The sequence below is a fragment of the Petaurus breviceps genome, unplaced genomic scaffold (genome assembly GCF_028583685.1).
Source record: "Petaurus breviceps papuanus isolate PSGF00001 unplaced genomic scaffold, PetGlider_PUasm1.0 90701, whole genome shotgun sequence".
In the NCBI taxonomy this organism is placed as follows: domain Eukaryota; kingdom Metazoa; phylum Chordata; class Mammalia; order Diprotodontia; family Petauridae; genus Petaurus; species Petaurus breviceps.
The window spans coordinates 3257350-3272183 of record NW_027187316.1 but is presented as its reverse complement, the minus strand read 5'-3'; the positions used below and the strand labels follow the sequence as shown (position 1 = coordinate 3272183).

Sequence of the window (14834 nt, the reverse complement as noted above, 5' to 3'; positions counted from 1 at the left end):
AGAGAGAGAGAGAGAGAGAGAGAGAGAGAGAGAGAGAGAGAGAGAGAATGTGTCTGTTGTGTGGGGAAGATAAATGTCTTCACATATTTGCAGGGATGGAAGAGGGATTCGACATATCCTGCTTGATCCCAGAGGATGTGAAAATTAGGAGTAATGACTAGAAATTTCAGAGAGGCATATTTCGACTCAACAAAATGAAACCTTTCCTAACACAATGGTCAAAGAAGAGAATGGACTTCCTCAGGAGGTAATGGATTCTCCATTTTTGAAGGTTTCCAAGCATAGGTTATATGACCCTTTGGTGGAATGTTGCATGGAGGATTGTTATTTATGTATAGAATAGACTGGAAAACCTCTGAGGTCCCTTTCATTCTAAGATTTTGTGACTGGGCACAAAAGTTTGTTGTGTAAACAGCAAGTGTTCTAAGAATTCAGAGAAAGGCAAGATGGATTAAACTTTGAATAATATGTGAAAGCCTTATGAGGAAAATAGTAGTATTTCCTATCTATTAAATAGATAGGCAATATTTAGATAAGTAGGAGCAGTGATGGTGGCTATTCTAGACAGGGCTACCCTGAGCATAGGTAAGTATTAGCATGGCATATTTTCTGGGAACAGTCTGGTGAGCAAAGGTACTAATTTGTGAGTAGTTAGATTTCTCACTTGCCATGGGCTTTCTTTGCTGGTCCAAAATAAAAGGCTCTTAATCTTTTTTTGTGTCATGGATCCCTTTGGCAGTGTGGTGAAGTCTTTTGACTCAATGTTTTAAAATGCACAAAGGAAATGTATCACATTGAAATAGCCATGCAATAAAAAATTAATAAGCACATTTTAAAAAATCTAAAATAGATTGCAGGTTAAAAATCCATGCAAGAAAAGCAACACAAAATTCCCATCAGAAAAGAAAATAAGATAAATCCTTTCTCTACTAGCCTGGGAGACTGGAGGTTATTTTATATCTTCAGGTACTGGCATCAGGAGTGTTAAGAATGAGGCTAGTATTTCATTTCCTACTGTTATTTACTTTGGTATTCTGTCCTAATTAAATGCTTTGCTATTTTATTTCTGACTGGTTTACAGTTCACTAATTGGTAGAGAATACACTGGATAGATGTTCAATCTATATTTATATAATTATGATGAGTTTAAAAAATAACTATTCACACTGATCTAGAGAAAAAAATGGATTCCAAAAATCTAAAGGGGACAAGAAGTGCCACTGATCTTTTGTGAGACTGCCCTGAGCCAATATACCTTGGGAGCATCAACATTTTAAAGATCTCTTCTTAGTATAGCAGGATTTTAGGGTTGACCAACACTATGGCCCATGTGAAGTAATTATCTTTCTCTCTACCTACAAATAGTTTCTTTTCCTTATTCATTCTCATCTAGGTAATAAAGGTAATTGATTTTAAGGTAATCAAGGGGCATATTGGGTAATTTCCACAATAATTACTAAATTTGTAATATAGGTCTCTATTAATCAATTAGCTCCAAGACTCACATGACTTAAATATCTTTATTTGATAATTTAGAGAAAACTCTTTACCCACAAATGTTTTTTCATTTTCCTTTATATGTCACACTTCCCAATATCGTAGGCTTAAAATAAACATTAAAGTTACTGGATATGTGATTTATTGATAGCATAACAAATAAAAGCAAAGACGTAAATAATTACTTAAAATGTATAACTAATGAGAAAGAGTACCACTGAAGTCAACTTTAACCATTACAATTGCTGATTTCTTGATTTCTGAAAATGCAGTTACATCAATTAGTTGTCAGGATACTGGTTTAAAGTCTGTTCTGGGAAGTTCTCTTCATGTGTCTTTATATGACAAGGGTTAAGTTCAGTTTCCTCAGGAAATGTTTTCTTATCCCTTTTTCTCTGTCTTCTCTTTAGCTATCACAATGGAGTCTCTCCAGAGTGACAGTTAAACTCTTTCTACTTATAGATTCCTCATAGAAGATGGTTAAAACTGTCATTTGCCAAGAAGTCATTGGCTCTAAAAAATACAGGAGAAGAATCTACTGTCTCTGTGGGAAAGATATATTGAAGTTGGTGTTATATTAGAAAGACCTACAGCAAACCTGGCTGAAACAGAACACAGTCATTCAGGTTGCTGTCAAGATCGACCTATTTATGCTGCCTTTCCCTCTTTACAGAAAGGTCCCTAGTGCTCACTCCTAGTGAAAAATTTATCTCCTCCCCACCCCAGAGTAGAAGCTATATGTCTCCCACAGCATTTTTAATTCCCACTTTATCCTTCTGATTGTGGAGATAAACATATACACTACTTTTCATTTGTCCTTTCAACTCCCATCATACCCCCCTAGAAATAGCTAGGTCCATGCCAATTGTCTTGAAGTTTAGATGTCATAAGGAATACACTCATGACCTTTCCACTGAATTCTTACTGTCATCTCAAAAAGTCTTTACCCTTCCCCTCTATACAGGTAAAATAAAACTTCATTAGTAGTTCTTAGAAAGCAGAAAGTAGGTAGAATAGAAAATAGGAAGTAGACAGTAGATCTTAGTAGAGTTACATTAAGTTACAGAACACAGTAATCTAATGCTATGATAATCCCAAGCTAGCTAAAACTGACATGTACATCATCTTGGGTTAACTAGCCCCATTCCCTTATAATTAGCTCTAGGACAAGGTCTTTCATCAAAATCTCAGCCTCAGATCTTTGCTCATTTTGAAGTTTTTCCACACTCTCCCACCCTTAAAAAAAAAAAAAACAAAAAAAAACCCAAACAAACTTCCAGATTCATTATTTTCACATGGCATCGGCCCTCCCTGTTTGCCCGTGAGAAGGAAGTGAAAGGCTTTATCTTTTCAGCTCCCAGTATAAATCTGATCCCCTAAGAGTTTTTTAGAATGAACTGCCACTACTGAGAAGGTTCTAGAACCAAAATTCTTCCCAAGGACCTTGTTGAAGTCTAGGTCAGACCAAGATGCCTGATCCAAGTATGACATGGGCCTGGTGAGCAGACATTAGCAGATCTGGCCCATACAATCCTCCCCTTGGAAGAGTATAAGAATCCTGTTTCTGGACTGACTTGATGGCATGCAGTGGAAGTGCCTTAGAGAGATTTAGAGCATGCACATATATTCTGCAAATTATTTCAGTCTTAGCCATGCAATGAAGAGGAGTCTCTTTGACTATGGAACCAAGAATTAGAGTTTTGAATGAACCTTCATTTTGAAGGTTCTGGTGTCTTAGAGTGTCCTCTTGTCCCTACTTTCTGGCATTGGGGAATGCAGATGAGCTGCTGAGGGCCTTCAGGTGGGAAAAGATCCTTGGATTGCTTCTGTCTATTGTGTCCATTCTTTCCTGCTTGTAAGAGAAGGTATTGGAGATGGGTATGACCTTGTGACATTGAAAAGTGGAGTTCATGCAGGATTTTAAAGCTAGTTAGTCAAGCATTAAGACCCAAGGCAAGGAACAATCTTTGAGATCCAACCTACAGGTAACTGAGATGGGGGTTCATCCATCAATGGTGCCACATTTTGATGTGAATTTGGTGGTATCAATACTCTGTAGAAACTGTGTTAAGTCTAAGCTCTATCCCTCCAGAAACTAAGGTAGTATAGTTAAGATTGGGCCCTTGAGGCATTGGGAAAAAAATATTTTTACTTCTGTTTTTGCTACATCTGAAGCAAAAGTTAATTGATGTTAATTTCTTAACTGGAACTAGATGGTTTATTCCTTATCATTTAACAGTGGGAATAGAAAGGGAACACACTGAAATAAGGGACTTGAGTTAATGGCATGAGAAGACATTCCCAACCTCTCAGGACTAAGGTTACGGAGTCAGTATCCTTCCTCAGAGTGAGTGAGGCCTTACCAGTCATTACATAGTCTTCGCTTTTGCCCTCTAGTTACTATATTTGGGTGAGCAGATGTGGATGATAATAACCCTACCATCCCCTGTTTTTTGATACACAAAAGAAGGTACAAGAGGCCACGCTGGGTAGTAGTTGGAAAGCCAGATTTCTGAAGCTCAAAGAGCTTAGTTCAAGTTCCTCCTTTCATACATATTACCTGTATAGCCCTAAGCAAGCTATTAACTTCTCAAGACTCTTGGTAACTCTCTAAGATGATAATTTGAAGAACATTTGCTGATTTGCATCATTAGAGAGATTTTCCTCAGGGATAATTTCTGTATCAATGAAATCACAGCTCTAGAGCAAAAAGTAACAATAATAAATGGGCACAAGAACCATCATTCTGAAATGACAATAATAGCAATAATCCTTATAGTCTCCCTCTCTCCAGTGTTTAGAAATGTAGTTAATAGTATAATCGACCACCTTGTTATCCAAGTTATTTAAAAACACCTGCAAAGATTTGTTGTGTCACGCCCCTCCATCCTTGCCCTCCATTGGCAGATTGTCTCTACGACCAAACATCAGCTGGGCCAGGGAATGGTGTTCAGAATACTAAAATCTCCTCTGCTATAGTTTGGATTCTCACACTTAGGATTTTTACCCCCCTTGTCTGTGTGCCTTTGCCCTTGCTTACATGCCTAATTCCTAGGATGTCTCTCTGAGTTCTATTTTTCTCCTCCTTTCATGCTGGCTGCAGCGGTCATATCACTGGGGAGTCATTTCAGGCAGCTCACATCTGGATTTTCTGTCATTTTGTCCTGTGGTTTTGATTTGGGACTGCCACTCTCTGTGGCTAAAGATCTGCAGGGGAAAACATTCTTGGCCAGTCCTGGGAAAATGAAGCCTGTCAGATAACATTTCATCTAATGTGAAAACCAAGGGGGTAAGAAACAAAACAAAACACTTGAAATCTTAAAAGCATCACATATTCCTAATGACATTCTCTTTTTGATTCAATAGAGCAACATTTTCCTCTCTTCACTATACCCCCACAGAGCTTTACTTAAGCTCTAATGCAGTTGGGCTAAACTTGAATTAACACAGTCAACTGTCCATAAGGAATAGGGAGCTCCATTTCTCTATTCCCAGCTCAGCTGACTAACTGGTGACCTTGAGCAATCTAGTGGATTTCAGCTTCCCTGACTCCCAAGGATGAGGCTGTTATGTTCTCTTTCCTTCCCAGCACTGTCATCACTGTCTACAGGATGCCAAGATGGACCAGGTTATGTAAGCACAATGCATGATTATGTGGCATACTAGGTCAGCACTGGGAGGCCTGCAGAAAGAAAATCAACTCCAGGATTCTTTTAATGCTTTCCTAGGAAACTCTGAACTTCCAAAAGTTTATCATCCTCCCCATACCCCCAAAATAATTTTCAGATTTCTTTGTTTTTTTTCTTTGTTTGTTTGGTTGTTTTTTTTTTGTACTGAATATGGTGACTTTATTGATGGTACACAATACAGTACTCTAGGCTCCTTCCCCCTATTACAGGGGTGCTTTGGAATGAGGATGTGAATGGGACATGGGATCTCCTGTAGGTTAGGAATATGGGCTCCCCAGTGGTGGAACTCCTTTTTCGTCTGGGGATGAAGGTCCATGGCTTTCCACTTTACTCCTTGGAGGCCATGTAGACCATGAGGTCTATTACATGGTTGCTATAACCATACTCATTGTCATACCAGGAAATGAGCTTGACAAAATGGTCATCGAGGGCAAGGCAGAAGAGTGGGTATTGTTGTTGAAGTCACAGGATACAACCTGGTCCTCTGTGTAGCCCAAGATACCCTTCAAGGGTCCCTCTGATGCTTGCTTCACCACTTTCCTGATATCATCATATTTGTCAGGTTTCTCCAGGTGGCAGGTCAGATCCACAACAGATACACTGGGAGTAGGAACACAGAAGGGATCGCCTGTGATCTTCCCATTCAGCTCAAGTATGACCTTGCCTACAGCCTTAGCAGCACCAGTGGAAGCAGGAATGATGTTTTGGGCAGCACCATGCTCATCACACCACAGCTTACCAGAGGAGCCATCTACTGTCTTCTGGGTATCAGTAATGGCATGGATTGTAGTCACGAGTCCTTCCACAATGCCAAAGCTGTCATGAATGACCTTGGCCAAGAGGGCCAAGTAGTTGGTACTGCAGGAAGCATTACTGACAATCTTAAGGGAATTATCATATTTCTCATGGTTCACTCCCATCATGAACATTGGGGCATCAGCAGAAGGGGAAGAGATGATGACCTGCTTGGCTCCACCCTTCAAGTGAACCCCAGCCTTTTTCCATGGTGGTAAAGACTCCAGAGGATTCTACAACTTACTCAGCTCCAGCATCTCCCCATTTAATATTGGTGGGATCCCGTTACTAGAAGACAGTAATGGCTTTTCCATTGATCACCAGCTTCCCATTCTCAGCCTTGACAGTGCCCTTGAATTTTCCATGAGTAGAATCATATTGAAACATATAAACCATGTAGTTGAGGTCAATGAAGGGGTCATTGATGGCCACAATGTGTACTCCACCTGAGGTCAATGCCCCCAATATGGCCAAATCCATTGATTCTAACCTTCACCATCTTGTTTCAGGGATGTGACTGAAGCAGCAGAACCTGTCACGGAGCTTGGAAGAAGACCACAAGTCTATCCCTAATTTCCTTCAAAAATCCATTGAAATGACAGCTTTTACATCCTTAAAAAATGATCTCTCATGATCCTACAATCCCCTCAAGCTATCATCCTAAATCTCTCCTTCTCTTACACCATACTAATGGAAAAAGCTGACTCATCTCTCCTCTCACAAGCTTCTCAGCCCCTTGTAATCTGCCTTCCAAATTCATCAATCAACTGAGTTTGCACCCTTAAAACTTAAAAATGATTTCTTAATTGCCAAATCCAAAGGCTTTTTCTCAGTTTTCATCCACCTTGACTCCAAAGCAATATTTGGTACCTTTGATCAACCTGTCTTCCTGAATACTTCCTCTCCCCTGGGTTATTGGGACATTATTCTTTTGGTTCTCCTTTGACCAGTTTGACTGTTCTTTATCAATCTCCTTTGCTGGCTCTTCTTCAATATTTTGCCCCCAAAGTTGTGTTCTTTGGGCACTCATCTTTTTTTGTTCTATACTTTCTTTATTCTATACTTTCTATATATTCTACATATGCTTTCTATTCTATAATATATTCTATAATTTACCACTTGATAACCTCATCAACTCCCATGATTTTATGTATTTATCATCTCTATTAAGTTGATTCTTCTGTATATTTATCTAGCCCTGGTCTCCCACCTGAACTCCAGTCCTACAACACAGCTTCCCTTTGGGAATTTTAAACTGTTTGTACCATAGGCATCTCAAACTCAACATGTCCAAAATATATCACTATGTTTTCCCTTCAAACTTACCCCACTTTAAACTTTTCTATTTCTGCAAAGGAAGCACACTCTTTCTAGTTACTCAGATTCACACCTTCATTGTCGCCCTCAATGTCTTATTATCCCTCACCCCATCTATCTAATTATTTGCCAATCATTTTCATTCCTACCTAGATGGTATTTTTATTATCCATCCTTCTCTCTCATCACACAGTCATAATCAGAGTTCAGTTCCTTATCTCATTTCACCTGGACTATTGAAAAATCCTCCTAAATGGTCCCTCTGCTTTTTATCTCCACCTTCCAATCCATCCACAACACAATCGTCAATGTCATTTCCCTAAAACACAAATCTGATCATGCTACTCCCAGACTCAACCAGTTCCAATGGTTCCTTATTACCTCTGGATCAAATAGAAACTTCCATTTGGCATTTAAAACTCTTTGCAATCTGATCCTGTCTTTCTAAACTTACTATACATGTGTAATAGTAATATAATTTAAAGATTTCCTGTATTGGCTTGGTTTTTGGTTTAATTGTGTTAAATCCCAGAGCTTGTTAATCCCACTTGTGGAATGGACTTCTTGATGTGAAAAGAGAGGGCGGAACTGGGAGGAGCTGGTGATGTAAATTTAGAGAGACACAAGAAAAGAGAGAGGCAGAAGAACTTTTTTGGAAGCAGCATCTTGGAAGCAGAGAGAGAGACTGAGAGGATTTCTGAGGCCCAGTTTGAATTGCCCAGGACTTTTGAGAGCTGCCACCCAGAGCTGCCAAGGACTGAGGAGACATGGCTGTTATGCTGGTACTTTGTCTATCTGTTTTGATGTTGTTTTGCCAGATTTGTCCTGTTGTTGCAGAAGTTTGGGAACCTTGCTGTTGGTTCAGAGCTCCTGAGACTGTTCTTCAGACAGAGAGTGAATTCTGTCCACTGGTGAAGGACAGTGCTGTTGTTGCAGAAGTGTTGGAACCTTGCTGTTGGTTCCGAAGCCCTAAAGAAGGATTTTCTTGTTGTATGTTTACAGAAATCCTGGGAGAGGGTTTTGCTAATGTTTTCAGGGGTCCTAGGACTGTTCTGCAGACAGAGAATGAATTAAAGAAGAGACTGGCAATGTATCTTGTGGCCTTGCTAAGCTTTGTCTCCCCAGGAACAAAGATTGCTGAGAACTTGCCTCTTGTCAAGATGAAGAAAAGACCTCCATTTGGGTATTAAGTGCTGTGCTTAAGCTAGTTGTAACTCTGGGGTAGATTCAATTGTGATCCAATGGTGGGGAACTTTTGACCTTTTTGTGTTCTGTGATTGAACAAATGAATGTACTTTACTTATGATTGGAAACTAATCTCCATTTGAGAAGAGGGGCTTTGTGATGGACTAAATGAAGGTACAGCCTAGGGGTGTAGTAGTATTTAGAAGAAGAATTTTGTAATTGATTAAATGAATGTAATGTCCTGGGGTGGGGAAGTACTTGATTAAATCAGGTAGTACTTGGAGATTATTGAATCACACTTAGTAAATGCTGTATTTTGAATGATGTCATGTTTTGATCTTCTCTGTTCTTAATTTTTCACTCAATAAAATGGAGAGCACCTATGCTAGTATTTTGATCCTTGGGAAGTTGCCTTTGCTTGGCATTGCATTACCACATGTCCCCCCTTTACATACTCTATGGTCTAGTCAAACTGGCTCATACGTCTATCTCCCATCTCTGTGTCTTTGCATTGACCTGCTTAGAATCTGTTTCTCAGAATCCCTAATTTCCTTCAAAAATCAATTGAAACTCCAACTTTTACATGAAGCCTTTCCTGATGACCCCTAGCCACTGATGCTTTGGATTTATTTTGTATATATTTTATTTATATCTGTCAATGTGCATGTTATTTCCTCTGTTAAACTCTAAATTCCCCAAGGGCAGAGACTACTTCATCCCCAAGACCTAGCATGGTACCTGTCATATAGTAGAAGCTTTACCAATGTTTGCTGATTGATTCTTAAAATGCCTTATGTGAGGTAGGGAGGGAATATATTAATATTCTTATTTGTAAAATGTAGAAACTGAGTCCCAGAGGAGGCCACTTGACTTCTCCAAGATCAACAAAGCAAGGGAATATCATACAGAATTAGAACCCAGTTTTCCAAGTTTCTAATTTAATGTTCTTTCCGAGGGACCACATGTGCTCAGCCTTATGCCTTGCACAAAGTAGTCTTAGTGAAAAGTTGTTAATTCATTGCATATGCCTTTTCATTCTTAACCTCATGGACCATCTCTTCCATACTTTGATGCTTCAGTGGTATCAAAGAAACAGTCTATAAGGTGAAGGAGAAAAGGGCACATTCGATCAATCTTTTCTGAATAGGAATAATGGAATCAAGAACTGAACAACTGACCAGTGAAATTAGAGTGTAAAGACTATGAATTGAGATGACTTAAGAAAGAAAAATTCTCCTGGATGATTTTGATAATTGTTGACCATCTCAAGAAGACTGTGTTCCTTTGACCAATCCCCTTGGTGCAAATTGGCAGACAATTCAAGTGCTGACAGGTAGAAAGATTCAAGATTACATCATAAGAAAATTAACTGGACCCAAACTAACAAAGGACCACTGTTTCGGGGGAATCTGTTGATGCATTTCCTTGTAAGCATCTGTTTCTTAACAACAAAACCAGCCTAGCCCAATGAGATGTTTTAGGAAAAGAAGTTGAGTTCATTTTCACTTGAAAGGGAAGACTTCCAACTGATCTATCTTTGATACTTTGGGCTGTTCTTGTTTGCACAAGGAAGCCAACACAAGGGAGTAATTGCCCTGGTTTCTCTGGCCTGGCAACCAAAACTTCTGGGTCCTTCTTGAGCATGCCCAGTTTTGACAGTTGGTTTCAGCCTTCTAAAAGGGCTATGAGAAAAGAAACAAGGAGGCTAGGTAGTGGGAATTTAAGGGCTCCCACCTGCATTTTTAATCTTATTTCATATTACTACCCTTCACACACCCTCTGCTTTATTCAAACTGACCTACTAGCTGTTCCTGAGTACAGGGCGTTCTATCCCCTAACTCTATGTCTTTGTTCAGATGGCTCCACTGTCTCAATTTTCCTTCTCACCTCTACCTCTCTCATAATCCCTAGCTCTCTTCAAAGTACAATTCAGGTACTACTTCCCACAGGAAGCCTTGGTCCCTCTGGTATTAGTACTCTCTCTTTCAATTGATAAATTGAATCAATTTATAAAATTTATTAAAAAAATAAAGTTATGAAACGGGGGCAGGCACAACCAGTTCTTTGGATACTCACTGACAAAGATCATGATGGCAGAGAGAGGTGAGGCTGCAATCATATTTTAATAAAGCACAGAGATTGTAGAGGTGAACAGGCACAGAAAGTTTGGAGACATATGGCAAAAAGGGGTACAGAGGCAGATGGCATGGAATTGGGAATTGAGTAAAGGCAACTACCAAGAGAAGAGGATGAGGAGGAGAAGAAACACAAATAACAATCCACATGATGATGGATTACAATTGGGAGCACTCAGTAGCATGAGCCCATATGGAGATGGAAGAATGCTTGGGGGCCAGGAGTTTGAGGTCTCATTTTTATGGGGTTTGGTTGGGGGACAGACTAATTCTGATCCATGCCACCTTGGGGTTAGTTCATAATGTATCCAAATCATCTCAAAATTTTCAGCACCATTTGGTGTTCTACTGGTCTTACTCTGGATGTCTGGAACTTATCTAAGATTTATATATCACAGGACCAAAACTCCCTAACAGGAAAGCCTAGATGGCTTCCCCTGATTCAGCACATATTCCCAGGATGTGATTTTTTTTGGTTAATATATGATACAATTTGTAAATTGTGTTCCTTTAGTCTTTGGGACAGTTTGTATGTGACTTCTAGGTTCCCCTTTGCAATCTTACCTCCTGATACTGCTACTTTATAATAGTATACAACCAATTGCAAATTGGTTATTTACAAATTTATTTACTATACTGACTAGAAGGGGGAAGTATTGTTCAGGGGGACCAAAACAAGACATAATTTTAACATACTCTTGAAATTACTTTGCATGACTTTATATGTTATATACTTACTTGATAGAGATGTTATATCTTCCAAGCAAAATTAAGGTCTTGGGGACACCTAGTACAGAATAGGTATTTGGGGAAAAAAAAGAAATTTGTATGATAATTTTGTTTATATTTGAAAGGAATAACAAGTTATGCATAATAAATTTGCAGTTTCAAGTACAATAATGTTTTTTATTATACTATGTTATGTAAATGCTTGTTTCATTCCATAAATTATAAATAAATAAATGTTGAATTAAATAAGCCAAAATTGATCAAAAGACAGGACCAAGATACACGATTAAAGATCTTGAAAAACAGATCTCTAATGAATCACATTTGCCCTGGATTATTAAGCCTCTAGATTCTATCTCAGTAATGCCCACTTCAGTCCTACAATTCTCTTCATTTCCTCAATATCAATCACTTACATTGGTGTAACGTTTTATGATTTACATAAAACTTTCATCAAAATTTCTCTCTTTCGTTACTTTACTGTGACATAGTGTAGAATAGTGAATAGATAAGCTAGGAGTGAGAAGATTAGATTCCAATCTTACCTCAATACTTACTATCTGTGAGTTCATGGGTAAGTCACTCAACCTTTCTGAGACTCAGTTTCCTCCTCTTTAAACTTATTATAAAGAATAACTACCTCACAGGGTTCAAATGAGATTCATAGGTGTGTGCATGTGTGTATGTAATATATATGTGTATATATAGATATATATTTATATGTGTATGTATATATATTTCTTTTCAAACCTTGAAACACTATATAAATCATCAGCCATGATTATTATTAAAGAAGCAGTTGTTGCATAGTAAATGGAGAGCTGACCCTGGAACCAGATGTGGTAGATTCAAATCCTGCCTCTGATGCAAATTGGTTGTATGATGCTGGACAAGTCCCTTGCCATCTCAGTTCTCTAGGTGATTCTCTATTACTAAAAGTAGCCAAGAAGAAACTGATCTGCATCAGTAGAGGGAGTTTGTTTACCTAGGAGTTCCCTATGCCACTGAAATTTCAGGTTCAACCCCTTCTCTATCCTATTATTCTGATTTATTACTTCTTTATTTGTTTGCTTTTGTTTTGGAGGAGGGAAGGCAAGGTAATTGGGGTTAAGTGACTTGCCCAAGGTCACACATCTACTAAGTGTCAAGTGTCTGAGGTTGGCTTTGAACTCAGGTCCTCCTAACTCCAGGGCCAGTGCTCCATTCACTGTGCCACCTAGCTACCCCAGATCTATTACTTCTGGCCTGCTTTACTACACACTTTGGTACCTTTGGTTACTTGCAAAGAAATGGAAGCTAGAAATAAAATAAATTTAAATTGCCTGGGGTTAGCTTGAGGGAGGGGCATGAGACAAAGACATAGCTTATTTTTTTTTTAATCAGAACTAAGATTACATATGGCCTGTGTGAGCTCAGAACTGTTTTTCTACATTGACATGGTCCACAGATTACCTATAATTGTCAAGTTGGGTTTTTTTAAAAAAAAAGGGGGGGGGGTAGAACTTTACATTTATTCCTTTTATATTTGTTCTTATTACCTTTAGACCATTATTCTAGCCTACTCAGATCTTTTAGTTTCCCAGTTCTATAAACCAAAGTGTTAACTAGCTTTCTTAATTTTATATCATCTGCAAATCTGATGAATACAACTTTAATGTCCTTATTAAAGTCAATATAAAAAATCAATAGCATAAGATCAAGAACAAATCCTTGAAGTAATAAAGTATAGCTGTCCCTCCAAACCGACATCCATTCTTTGATCACTGTGCTTTTGGCTCAGTCATTCAGCTATATCTAAGGCTAATTAAGGGTATTATCATGAAGCCCACATCCCTCCATCTTAGCCAATAGGATAAGATGAGCCTAAAGAACAATAAAATGTAGTCAGTGTGACTTGGAAGAAGCAATGGCTTGGGAGGTCTTCACTGGAGCTTGGACTACCATTTATCAGGGATGTTGTGTTTTGGTGCAGTATAGAATGGGGCAGGGTACTGCATGCTTCATGTGCCTACCTGAAGCTAGACTTGATAACCTCCAAAGTCCTTTCCAGGATTCTAGGATTCCATAGACACAGAAAACTGAGTTTTTAATCCAAGTTCTGAATTATGTCTTGGGAAATTGCCTTTACTAGTCTATACCTTAGTACCTTCTTCTGCAAAATAAAACTGGGTGTTGTGTGGTGAGAGGAGCACTGAATTTGGGACTCAGAAGAAATAGATTCTTTTCAGAGCTCTGGATAGTCATATGACCTTGGGAGAGTAATTTCCTTACATGTAAAATGTAATAAGATTTGTTCAACATAAGTCATGGGGTTGTTATAAGGATTATATGAGGTAATACATGAGAAAAGTCCTTTGAAAACTGTGAAATGACGTATGCTTACAAGAGGAAAGTCTACTGGATTTGTAGTCAACGGACCTAGGTTTATTTCTGATACTTTCTCCTTTTATGGCCTTGAGTAATTTGTTTCAGTTTCCTTGTGTGTAAAATGGAGAGGACTTAAACTTTATGACTTTTAAGGATCTTTCCACCTCTAAATTGATTATCTTAAATTCTAAGAGGGATAGCTAGGTGGTACAGTGGATAGACTATTGGGCCTAGAGTCAAGAAGTCTCATCCCTCTGAGTTCAAATTTGGCCACAGACACTTTCTAGATGTGTGACCCTAAGCAAGTCACTTCACTTCCTTTGCCTCTGTTTCCTCATCTGTCAAATGAACTGGAGAAGGAAATGGCAAACCACTTTACTTTGTCAAGAAAACCCCAAATGGGGTCACAAAGAATTGAATACAAATGAAAAATGACTGAAACAGCAACAAAATTCTAAGTTGCCCAACCCCACTATTAATAATCAATCTTGGATGACTGAGAAAAATATCACCACCCCACCAGATACACATACCAGAAAAGAATGACAGCGGAGTCCTCAGAGTCTGAAAGTTCTGTGGTACAACTTAGAAATTAAGGCTTAAATATACTGATGTTTAATTTGTTCTGATTTCAGTTATGTTGACTTTATTTTCTATTGAGTTTATTCTCTGTCTCCTCCATTTTTAATGTGGCCACTTGACCTTTGAGGATCAAAAGCTCAATTAGCATTAAAACTTGTTAGGGACAGTGGCATTTGATGCAACCAATAAGAAGTCAGTTCAACTTTTGCCACATGGTGTTTTGGCTTCTGCATTATCAGGAGAAGTACCAGTTGCCTCTGTTTGTTTTGGAGGGAACATTTCACCAAGGTGGTAGAACATCAACCCACTTAGGAAAATAGTCTCTGAAGCAATCAGGACATGAATTGTACTGCCAGAATATGACAAAGTTCCCTGTTGTTTCCCATACTGGGCTGAAAAAAAAAAGTGGCAGGGAGAAGCACTTGAAACACATGTTCTGACTTGATCCCTAAGTACAAGGTTCTGTTTTGAATATTTGGAAAGTAATAGACACAGGGATTTAGAAGATCAGTCACTCTGGCACTTATACATCCCAGGG

At 38.7% G+C, this 14834-nt stretch overlaps 1 long non-coding RNA gene across 1 annotated transcript in view; it reads left to right on the top strand.

Annotated features, from left to right (window-relative positions):
- Positions 1-8953, top strand: part of LOC138144518 (uncharacterized) — a 9240-nt gene extending 287 nt beyond the window's left edge. Inside the window, exons 2-3 of the long non-coding RNA XR_011163975.1 lie at positions 94-247; positions 6491-8953. This is a non-coding gene — a long non-coding RNA (uncharacterized lncRNA). The remainder of the gene's footprint in view (positions 1-93; positions 248-6490) is intronic.
- Positions 8954-14834: the final 5881 nt, after the last annotated feature.